This window comes from Lipophrys pholis (genome assembly GCF_963383615.2).
Source record: "Lipophrys pholis genome assembly, chromosome: 11".
In the NCBI taxonomy this organism is placed as follows: domain Eukaryota; kingdom Metazoa; phylum Chordata; class Actinopteri; order Blenniiformes; family Blenniidae; genus Lipophrys; species Lipophrys pholis.
Window position 1 is genome coordinate 28,169,499 of NC_137631.1, and position 12,017 is coordinate 28,181,515.

Consider the following 12,017-nt stretch of genomic DNA (forward strand, 5'->3'; position numbering starts at 1 on the left):
CCAAAACTGACACACGTCTATGTTTAACATTTGTTCTTTACAGGTTTCAAACATTGACACCGTCCTTCAATTAGAAATTGGCTTTCTTTAAAAAATACACGTTTTGAATACCATCTGGAATTCATCACACGGAACATCATTTTCTGGGGTTTTTTAAAAGTCAATTTTAATGTGGATGATTGTATGAAAAGTTGATTGGTGGAATTCCAAATTCTTCTGAAACAAAAACAATAAGTTTTCACTTGAAACGCCGTGGTGGTAAACGGGCCCTACATTTGAGATCAACTCATCCTTGCCTTCAAACGTGGTGGTGGTGGTGGTGGGGGTGGCGCAGCTCGTATAAAATACCCCTTTTATTATGTAAACGTCTCCGCAGCCAGCTTGCTTATGAATTTATTGTTAAGTTGATATAATTATGCAAGACAGAAGATGCTTAAAGCAGTGCTTCTATTCCTTTGGGTTCCTGCATTTGCCTGATTGAGCAGAGCACAAACTCGTATAGCGCTGCCTTGAATTATTCACACACATCAGCATATTGCTCAGTGGTATTTGTAGTCGAGGTTTACAGTATTACGGCCCTTTTAACTGTTTCACATTGGGTGATGAACAACAGTACTTTTGGAATCGCACCGCCCCCGCATGTGTCTGTGTGGACAGCCGGTGAGAAATAATTCTTTTACAAAGAAAATAGAAACATAGTGGAGGACAGTGAAAAGTCTTAATGAGGCTCTACTGTGGAGGTCGACTACATTCACTACTCCATTCATTCATTCAATTGTTCATTCATTCGTTCACTTGTCGATAAAACTTGTATAAGAGAGAGAGCGAGAGAGAAAGAGAGGAAGTCCGAGACCGATAGAGAGAGGACGGAGAGAGGATGAGATGCAGGGAGCGAAGGAACAGGAGAGAGAATGAGAGGGAGGATGAAATGGAGGAAGGGAGGAAGAGAGAGAGAGGGGAAGGATGAAATGGAGGGAGGGAGAGACAGAAAAGCAGAGAGAGAGAGACGGAGGAAGTGAGAGGGGGAGGAAGAGATGAGGGAGTGAGGGAGAAAGAGAGGGCGTGGGAGCGAGGGAGGCAGGGAGAGAAGGAGGGCGAGAGGAAGAGAGGGAGAGAGAGGGAGGGAGAGAGAGAGGAAGAAATGGAGGGAAGGAGGGAGAAACAGAGAAGCGGTGCAGCGAGAGAGAAATGGACTGCCTCATTCTCTGTCTCACTCACTCACTCATTTTGAAAGCTTCTTTCCCTTCAACCAGTCAAATAGTTCATCATCTTATTCAATGGAAGCCATAGAAACCCAGTGACGCGTCCAGGAGGGGCGTCACTCCTTCACAATGTGTTGAGAGAGAGAACGAGAGAGCGAGAGGACCTGTGACGAGTCCGACCAATAGAAGCGCTCGCCAGGTGTTTGAATGCACCTTTTGGTTGATGACGAGTTGAAGCTCTGAGAAATCAGCCAACGATCACGCCTCGGTGGTGTTGACACGGTTCAATGACAATCGTGACTCGGTGTACAGGAAGGGATTAATTTACGGATTGATGTGCAGCCGAGGATAAACCAGTGGAAAGAGGAAGCACCTGAGCTCAGTTTAGACCAAGGCTGTCAAATAATCCAATCTGACATTTCAAATAAAATCAAAATCTTTCAAATTCGTAAAAAACATGGAGACGGTTGAGGTTTTTTTGTTTTCTTTTGACATTTCACAGCTTTTCCCAAATAAAAACCACTCAAAACGTTGTAGTACCTATGTCCGGCCTATAGGGGGGGGGGGGGGGGGGGTGCTGTAACTCAGCCGCAGAAACGCACAAAGAAAACAGAGAAGAAGACAATGACGTCGTCGTTTTCAGCTAATGTCCGTCCACACGTCCAAGCCGAGGCGGCGTAACAAAACCTATTTCCACCCTGGAGCCCGTTTTCAAAAACACCGCCGTTTTCACGCCGCGCCGTGTGGCGGACCCAGGGACAAACAAAAGAAATTGTGAATTTCACTGAGTTTGTATTCGACCTCAAGCTGTAGATTCCATCTACATATGGTGAAACTCTCTGATTCAATCACACCTTTTGAATAACTTTACATTAATAGTTTTTTGCTTTTGTTGTACACCCCTGGCGAACACATCCGCGTGTGTAGGCTGGTTCTCTTTTGGGATCTTTTTTGCGACAACCAAACGGTAACCGTTTATCCATTTTCCCGTATTAATGCTGAAAGGCAAAAGTTTCTTTCTGCGTGGGATTCATCCAGGTCTGGGTAGCACAGCAGGCACGCCAGCCTACAGTGGAGCACCGAGAGGTGACAACAAAACAAAACAATAACAAAAAAAAAAAAAGAAAAGCTGGAGTAGAGGAAGAGAGGAGAGAGGGGGGATGCATCTGAAAGTTTTTCGATTTTCTTTTCCCGTCTGACAAGAGTGTTGCATTCCCTCAATAACGAGACAACAACAGAGCAGCCAAGTGTGGAGGCAGAATATGACGGGGACATTAAAAAGGTTGTGGAGCAGAGGAATGTGTGTGTTTGTGGCCGTTTGTTGTGTCTCTGTGGGGACCGACGTGGCTCACTGCCAACAGCAGGTCATCTTCCAGTGCAGCGCAGACAAACGTTTGGCCCAGAGAGGCTCCAGTCACACCAAACCACCAGGACAATTCCAGAAATTTCAATTCAATGTTGACATTTTTAACCAATTTCATAAGAGTAGCGAACACAACAGTACACTGAGAGCCGAGCTGAGACGCCGCTGACGCTGCCAGCAAAAACTGCAAACTAGCATTAGCATCAAAGCCGTGCTGCCAGGGGGACTTTATAAAAACCATCTACCCATGATGCAACCATTATTTTCACTTCTGTAGTCTGTACTCTCTCCTGTAGTCTGTAGTCTGTACTCTGTCCTGTAGTCTGTAGTCTGTCCTGTAGTCTGTACTCTCTCTCCTGTAGTCTGTAGTCTGTACTCTGTCCTGTAGTCTGTACTCTGTCCTGTAGTCTGTCCTCTCTCTGGTAGTTTGTCCTCTCTCTGGTAGTTTGTCCTCTCTGGTAGTCTGTCCTCTCTCTCGTAGTTTGTCCTCTCTCTCGTAGCCTGTCCTCACTCTCGTAGTTAGTCCTCTCTCTGGTAATTTGTCCTCTCTCGTAGTCTGTCCTCTCTCTCGTAGTTAGTCCTCTCACTCGTAGTTAGTCCTCTCTCTCGTAGTTTGTCCTCTCTCTCATAGCCTGTCCTCTCTCTCGTAGCCTGTCCTCTCTCTCGTAGTTAGTCCTCTCTCTCGTAGTTTGTCCTCTCTCTCGTATTTTGTCCTCTCTCGTAGTCTGTCCTCTCTCTCGTAGTTTGTCCTCTCTCGTAGTCTGTCCTCTCTCTCGTAGTTAGTCCTCTCTCTCTCGTAGTTTGTCCTCTCTCTCATAGTCTGTCCTCTCTCTCGTAGTCTGTCCTCTCTCTCATAGTTTGTCCTCTCTCTCGTAGTTTGTCCTCTCTCTCGTAGTTTGTCCTCTCTCTCATAGTCTGTGCTCTCTCCTGTAACCTCTACTCTCTCTCGTAGTCTATGATCTCTGTCTTGTAGTAACTGTTACTCGGTCAGTATCTGCTCGCCTTAATGTGTGAAGGGCTTCATGACTCCACCAACACGTAATGAATTTCTTGCTCTGAAAACGGAAAGGTTTTTGGACCGACGACGGATCCGTCCTTATTTTAAAGCTACGCGCCGTCACTTGCTGCGGTTGAAGTACGTCAAGGCATCATGGCGGGTCGAACTCAAGATAATTAAAGCAGAATCTGGTTTGATGTTCCTGTGGGCGGGCGTGTATCAGAGAACTTGTTCATATTTTACACATGCCAGCTAATAAAGGCCTCTGTGCATTGACGTGCTGGTTAATTACTGTGCTATTTGCAATTCTCTGCGTGTAATGACTTTATTGAAACACCCCAAAGCAAAGGCAGTTTATTTATTATCTTCCCCATGTTCGCCGCGCTGCACTGTACAACACACACCATTACACCCGATCTGTTTATAGCAAGATGTGCTCCCGAATGCGAGCAGCAGGATTAATTGCCGTGCATTGATAGAATAGGTACTCTTCAAATTAGATGGGGTAGAATTGAAATGAGCGTATTAGTGGTGCGCGACAGAACAGAATGTAATTTTACTTCAAAACCATTGCATCAGCGGAGGATGTATGCAAGCATAGTAATCAGTCATTAGATTTGATCACCTGGGAAATGAAAAAAAAGTTGTAATTGAGGAAATGAAAGGATTACTGTTCTATAGTATCACATTCTTTTTCTTTTTTTAGATAGAAAACCACTTTGGAAATGATCCTTAATCAGTAGGGATGAACCAGTATCCCTTTTTAAAAGTTCTAACTTTTTTGGCTACTTGCCGACACTGAGTACCGCTACAAGTACTTAATAAATGTCATTAAGCCTAATTTATACTGATACGCGAAGGTTATGTGTTGCTGCAAAGCACCGCCGAACAGCCTCTGCTTCGACGATATGATCCGCAGCAGGCCGCGCAGTATCGGACCAGACGCTGGTATCGGTATCGATATCGGTGCATCCCTCGTCATCGCGTATCGGGATCCAGCTCGCAGGACAATACAGACTTCACTCTCAAAGCCTCAATCAAAGCAACAAACTCTTATTGTCACGTTGGCTCCTCCCTGAGTGGATGAAACGACACGGCGACGGAGCAAAATGGAGCACAAAAGGATGGAGTCGGACGGTGCAGGGCAGAGCGCTCACACAGAGAAGCGGCGAGGCGAGCGGAATGAAACACAACAGACAACCCCGCGCGAGCGAGGTTGTTCCCTTTTCCTCACACTCCGGACTGCAGTTATTTGCTCGTTGTACGTCTCGGTTGGTTGCGCCTGTGCAGCAGATTGTGGTGGAGTTGAGTGAACAGTGACTAATGGCTGCTGCAGGCCTGAATCATATTGTCAGGGAATGAAACATATTGTTGCTGAGAGGTTCACTTTAAACACTTCACTCGCTTGCCGAAGGTCTCCGTGTGATCACGGGCCGCGAAACCTGAAAAACATAGATGGGAATTCCCATGTGTATATATATATATATATATATATATATATATATATATATATATATATATATATATATATATATATATGTGTGTGTGTGTGTGTGTGTGTGTGTGTACATTAAATGAAAACACCCTCCACTTGGTAGTCCCTGTGTGGGTCCTGGATGACTGCATCTCAGGCTTTTAGGTGCACTACTACTTTTTTCCCCCCGTTTTTCTCTTTCATGTTTGTTTCTCGCTCACTGTTTAAGGCGTTCTCTTTCCATTTCACTCCGTCTGCAGTGGAAATTACAATTTGAGGAACAAGTTTAAAGGCTTGACTCGGGAGGGAGGTGTATAAAGGTTTGAGTAGGAAACGTGTCACAATGCAGCAGAGACACATGCTGTTAGACGACTGGCAGAGATTATGCTTCCCTTGCTCTCTGGCCTTCCTGTCGCCGTGGGGGTATGAAGGCTCAGGACAGGAAACTTGGACACCTGCTCTGGTGGTTTGTCCACGCCACCTGGCTGTCGCCACCTGGACGCAATGACTCCCGCCATCACTGTCGCTATATGAACTGGAATACTCTGATATCGGCACATCAACGCTGGAGCACGGAGCTTTATCATGGCATCAGCGTGATCTCCAGTCATCCAAGCATTTTCACAAAGTTTCACTGTGGGAGACATTTCCAAAAAGTTGGATTTTCTCCTGTCTCCTTTTGTGATATTTGAGATTATATTAGTGGTTAGAAGAGGAACGTGATAGAAATGAGCTTTTTGCTGTCCGTTTTTGGAAATTCTTAGTTTTTTCTCCACAGCAGACGTCACTAACCTTCGCCGCCGTCGGATTATTATTACTTCCTTGTCCGAATCCCAAACGGGACCAATACATATAAATGTGGTCAAAGTGGGAACTTTCAAAGAGCTACGAGAGCCGAATGCTGTCGCTCCAGGCGATAGAATTTATGAAACAATATTTAACGACGATCCTCATTATTCTTACTGTTCGGAAGTGGTCGGATTGTCAAAACAACACGATCGCCTTTCCCTAACTCCTTTAGGAAGCCTCCTAATGCCTTTCCTTCACTCCTCATCCACGGGCTGAAGGAAAGGTGGAAGGAAAGGAGATAGGAGGGACTACATGGAACCACCAGCGTCTCAGTTTGTATTTGAAGACGGGAGGCAGAAATCTACATCACAATTCGTGACATCGTGTTTTTTTCCAGGATTGGCTATCATGGCGTCATGCGTCTCGTTGCACTGCCCCCTACAGGTTTGGCTGCTCATAGCAGCTCTGAACCAGGTGTTCATGTGGGTCCATGTCAATGAAGATTTTTTTTTTTTGTAAACGTAGAGGGGGAAATACACGCTTTTTTGTAAAAACCTGAGTACGTGTAAACAAGTCAGAATCTGGAAAGATGCTTTTGAGACGAACTAAGAACTTTGAAATCGGCCGTGTTTGTGTATTTGATATTTTGACAGACAGATTGAGACGTTCAGAACCGGGTTTCATAACACCGAGTGAAGAAAAGAAAGTGACTTGATAGCGACGATTGTTCTGACTTTTAAAACAACACCTGTGTCAGTTTGAAAGTATTCCCTTTTTAGTCTGCGTACACCCTGGTCTCCCCCTCTGCCGCCGTGTGAAGCGATAGTTTGGCGGTGCCTGCGAGGTTTTGTCAGCAGCCGATGAGTGACAGTGCAGCAGTCAGATGAGGAACCCAGATAACCCCGTCAACACTCCGCACTCTCTGAGACGGCGAACACAACCGCAGGCGGTGTCGACAACAACACCCAGATTGACATTTGCTAAAAATTCCATGAAGCGAACTGTTCAGGAGTTACATACTGAGCTCGTTCCGAAGAGGCGCTGGGCGTCGAGTACCTTAGAGGCTTTCACGCTGCTCGGAATGCGATTGACATTTAGTTGAAGATGAGTTTGGGTTGGAAAGTCATTAGTCGGCTAAATCTCGTTAACGCAGTGAGAGTGAGGCTCCGCCCCTCTTCTCTACCACGTTATGCAACACAGATGATTTTAAGTGAAATCGTAAAACCTTTGTTGCGTGTTTGGTGTCAGTTTACACAACAGTGGTGCTTGGAGCCGCTGAAAACGCAACTTTTCAAAAGCCACTCCAAAGGTAGAACTTTTTGAAAATGCTCCATCGCCGCGGAAACATGGAGAAACGCAACTTTTTGGAAACGCTCCAACTCGGAAAGTGCAACTTTGTACTGGTTACCCCGGACATAATAAATAGTTCTTCTGCACATGCTCAGTAGACGGACAATAAAAACAATGTTCCCTCCATCATGTCATGACTCTCACTCCATATTCTCCCGGGACTTGGTACTTTTATTTTGACAGTCACTGGAATAATAAGCCAAATACATCGTTTTCAACATTTTTGACGTTTCCGTGTAAACAGATATTGTTGCCGAAATGAAACCATCGTTATTACCGTAATTTCCGGACTATCGAGCGCACCTGAATATAAGCCACACCCACCAAATTTAAAAAGAAAAAAAAAAACGGCGTGCGTTCATGTATCGGCGGCATGAAGCTCATTAACCCGGAAAAGAAAATCCATAAATTAGCCGCGTCATTGTTTAAGCTACAGGGTTCAGAGCTTGTGGAAAAAGTAGCTGCTTATAGTCTGGAAATTACGGTATATTTGATATATTGTTTGATTTCCAGTATGATGTAATACTGTTCAGGAAAAGAAAGTCTTCAAAAATTAAAATGAATGCTATATTAATAGTGATTTATTCACACTTGAGGTGCACACACACACACACACACACACACACACACACACACACACACACACACACACACACACACACACACACACACACACACACACACACACACTCTCAGCCACTTTGGCTGATTTCTTATTTCTGCATGAACGAATGAGTTTTAACTTATTTTAACTTAAATTGTGGTGATTAAGATTAGCAACGGCTGGCGTTGACTATTGCGTGTCTAGTTCACAAAGTAAAAAGTTTTGGCGCCTCGTTGGCATTTCGACTGAGAACTCGCAGATTTCAGTTCATAAACTTAAAGAGATGACATTTGGGCTCCACAGTTCCTGCTTTTTTTTAAAATGTATTTATATATCTGGGAGTTAATACCTTCTCACTATCATCTTTTCCTCTCGATGGCTCTCGTGTTTCTTCTGCTTCGGTTTTGATGCGTTTTTTTCGTCTTTTTTTTTTTCACCCTACAAATTCTCTCATTTTATTTTCTTCACAGACGACTTAACAAAGACCGATAGTCGTCGGGAGGCGAGAGTTAACAACAATGAGGGAAACCTAGTGGAGAATGACCAGTTATTTCTTCATGCGATCTCTCTGTATCTATAATTGAATCACTTAAGCACTTCTGCTATTAGCTGGCGAGGAGACTCAAGCTTTTTTTTAAAGAGGCTCGTATCTGTGCCCCCCCCCCCCCCCCCCCCCCCCCGACATCAGACGAATACCGATGTAGCGTAGAGCTGCACCGGTGTGTGTTGGAGCTGCAGCGTCACTGCTAACCTCTTTCCACTTAACGCTAATTGGTTGATACACTGAAGCAGATGAATTAAAAATGATGCTAATGCCGGCGAGCCGCGGTGACTTCAGCGTCTTGCTCCTCATCCCCCCCGGGGGTTTTCGCTCTGCCATCTGGTTCCTGTGAATGATGGGAGCCTGCTGAGACACAGATCTATGTTTGAGTGTGTAGAGGCTTATGTTTAATCAGGATGTCTTTGGGGGTGTTGATGCACATCTCTTGAGCTGTGAAAAGGAAAGAGGAAAAAAAAGGAGAAATCTGTGGCAGCAGACATCTGATTGGCAGTAATGCATTCGAGCTGCAACACAGGAGCCGGCGGTTCTGGCCAAACCTGATTAGAGGCAGTAATGATGACGGAGGGTCAGGTTCTGCAGAGGAAAACACAGAAAGCAGCTGTTGGAAGACGACTAATATCCTGGATGTATTGGCATGTGATGAGAAGGGGGATCATTAGTTAGCGAGACAGACTTATCGGGAACGTATTGATATGCCCACGTTTACACTCACACACTCACACACTCACACACACTTTCAGTGCAGATCTGAGCAGAGAGACTCAAGGTTATACCAAATCTACTGAAAGGGTTACGCTGATTTATTCAACATAGACGGAACCCACAAACTTATCCTGCTATAACCTCACTAACTCACTGATGTTATGGATTTCATAGTGGCTTTACAATCGGCCAGGTGTGTGGAGATGAGTATATAATCAGGCTTTCATCTTCTCCCACTCGCCTTTGAAACCAAGTGCAACACAATAAAAGCCTTCCCGGCTGATATACAGTAAATACTCAGATCAGGTGTGTTCAACACATTTTAGTTGAGGGGCTACGAACAGGCCAATTTCATCTTGAGCGGGCCAGATCAGTTAAATAAATCCATAATAACAGTGAACTTTTAACTTGTCTTTGATGTAGGGAATACTTGATATCTAAATATAGATATAACAAAACAAAATATTACTATTGAAAATTACTCTAATCTACAAACTTTCTTTTTGTAAATCTCTCATTATAATAATAATAATAATAATAATAATGATAATGATAATGATAATGATAATAATAATAATGATAAAAATAATAATGATAATGATAATAATGATAATAATATATATAATGATAATAATGATAATAATAGTAATAAGGGGAGCCAGCCACAGGACCAATACCTGAAACTTCAGACGAACTGGAAGGAAGTTTTCTACAATCCATGATTTCATATCTGAAATACAATTATCAGTAAGCGTTTCCCAAAATGAGCAAATATTGTTCTTCCTATTGATTAATTCTTCAATGGACGGGTGGGCAATTCAGACTTGTGTTTGGGGCTGTTTTTATGACTGATGTGCTTTTTGTTTTTCAGTTTTGATATTTGAAGCTTTTTACAGCTCAGTCGTGTGTATGATGTTTTTTCTTACTAAATCCAGTGTATGAAGTGCACAGATAAATCCTTAGCATGAACAATCTGTATTATTAATGCATTCTCACTTTGCCGTGATCAAAAGAGCTTTTTTTTTTTTTTTTACTTTTTTCCGTCGGCATATTACTGCAGCACGGACCCCTTTAGAGAAAAGCACCGCGAGAAACCGTAAATAATCGGCAACAGAAGACAAGGAGCGTTAATCCCCAAAAAACGGCTGGAGTGATGACATTCTAAAAAGAAGAATGAGCACTGGAGGTAGTAATGCTATAATTCTATATTTGATAATTACATACTGGAATTGGATTCGGCAGATAGAGGAAGAAGAGGAGGCCGTGTGAGAAGAGCTGGAACGAAGTGACACAGAAAAAAAATAAATAAAAAAGATGGGGAGAGAGAGCCGAGAAGAGAGGGACGAAGAGACGGGAGAGAGGATGGAGGAAAGAGGATTTATTGAGGCTGCGGGGAAGAGCAGTGTGATGGCTCTCTGATGGATTAGAGGAATGCTTGAGAAATGGAGTGTGGAGGGGCGAGAGCGCTCCGGGAGGAAAGCCCAGTTTGTGGGCCTCCTTGGGGCAGATCTAAACACTGGAATCATTAATGTAGTTGAGAGGAGTGGACTGTCGTTTATTTAAAAGCCACCTGTGGGTATCAGAGGGGGAGGAACCGGGGCGGGAGAGAGACGTCGGGAACCGAGTGACGGTCGGATGGCGTTGATGAGAAATTGAGAGAGAGAGAGGAGATGCCGGGAACGTGGAGTCGGGAAAACCGCCGTGGCCGGTGGGCAGATAGGAGAGAGGCCACGAGGCCACGAGGCCACGAGGTGAAAATGGCAAACCTTCCATTGCGTTTTGGACGTTTGTTTACACGGCAACGGTGCTCGGAGGCACTGAAAACAACATTGGGGGAAAAAGAAGAGAAAGAAAAAAGGGGTGAAAAGAAAACAAGATCTTCATGAAAACAGCTTCCCAGGTCGCCGCCACTGTGGGAACTATTTCTTCTGCTAATGCACAAGTACATGTAGATGTACAAAACCTTTTGGAAACTCTACATCTCCATGGAAACGGGGGAAATGCAACTTTCTACGTTTAAACGGGGGCAGAAACACTTTTCAGAAGCGCCTTGTTTCCGTAGAAACGGGGTAAAATGTAACTTCTTGAAAGATGCTCCGTCCCCATGGACACTGTGCTTCTTCAGAGTGACTGAAAACACGACTTTTTGAAAACGCCTCCCAAGGGGAAACTCCATTTCCATGGAAACGGGCGAAAAAGAACCTTTTTGAAAATGCTCCGTCTCCATGGAAACGGGGGAAAATGCTACTTTTTGTAAGCATTATTTCTGTGCGTGCGTATAGCAGCGATAGCAGATAGTAGTTCTGCACATGCTCAGTAGGTGAACAATGACTCTCAGTCCATATTCTCCTGGGACTTGGTACTTTTATAGTATAGACACATACGAATATACCTGTTACTCCCATCGTTAATGTTTTTAGCGTATTGTTCTCTGCTGCATGTGTGTGTGTGGCTTCATTATTAAAAACAAAAAGACGAGCTGAACACATCGTTTTCCTCATCTTAGCATGTGAATGTAAAACTTTTTTTCTGAAACGAAAGCACAAAAACGTTTTCACTTCATGTAAACGGGGCCTGGTAAAGAAGACTGGATAGTAAGTAAATAGTCTTCATTCTAAACCAGTGACAGAAGCTGTGTGTGTTTGGTCGACTGGCAGAGTCACTTCAGTCGGATGTTTGGGTCCGATTTCTTCCTTGTGAAAGGAGTTTGTCTGCCGGCGGGATGAAACCCCTTTCTGTACGTTTCATGCCAAATAAATATTTCATACTTCAATCCAAGCAGACTTGAGGCGGAGATGATATTCTTTTGGATGTGGTTTGGCTCCAGCAGTTCCCTCCTGTGTTATCCAGCCCAGAGTTCTTTTGTCTGTCTCTAACCGTTCAGTCCAAAGAAGGGAAACTGCAAACAAAGACTCCAATTAGTCAGGCAATTACACTCTTGTTTTGTGTCCTCTGCTCATCCTCTGAGTCACAC

The 12,017-nt window shown here is 44.1% G+C and overlaps 1 protein-coding gene across 1 annotated transcript in view; it reads left to right on the forward strand.

Annotated features, from left to right (window-relative positions):
- Positions 1 to 12,017, forward strand: part of b4galnt4a (beta-1,4-N-acetyl-galactosaminyl transferase 4a) — a gene marked incomplete at its 3' end in the record, with an annotated part of 179,582 nt that overhangs the window by 129,226 nt on the left and 38,339 nt on the right. The gene's annotated exons all lie outside the window — the stretch shown is intronic.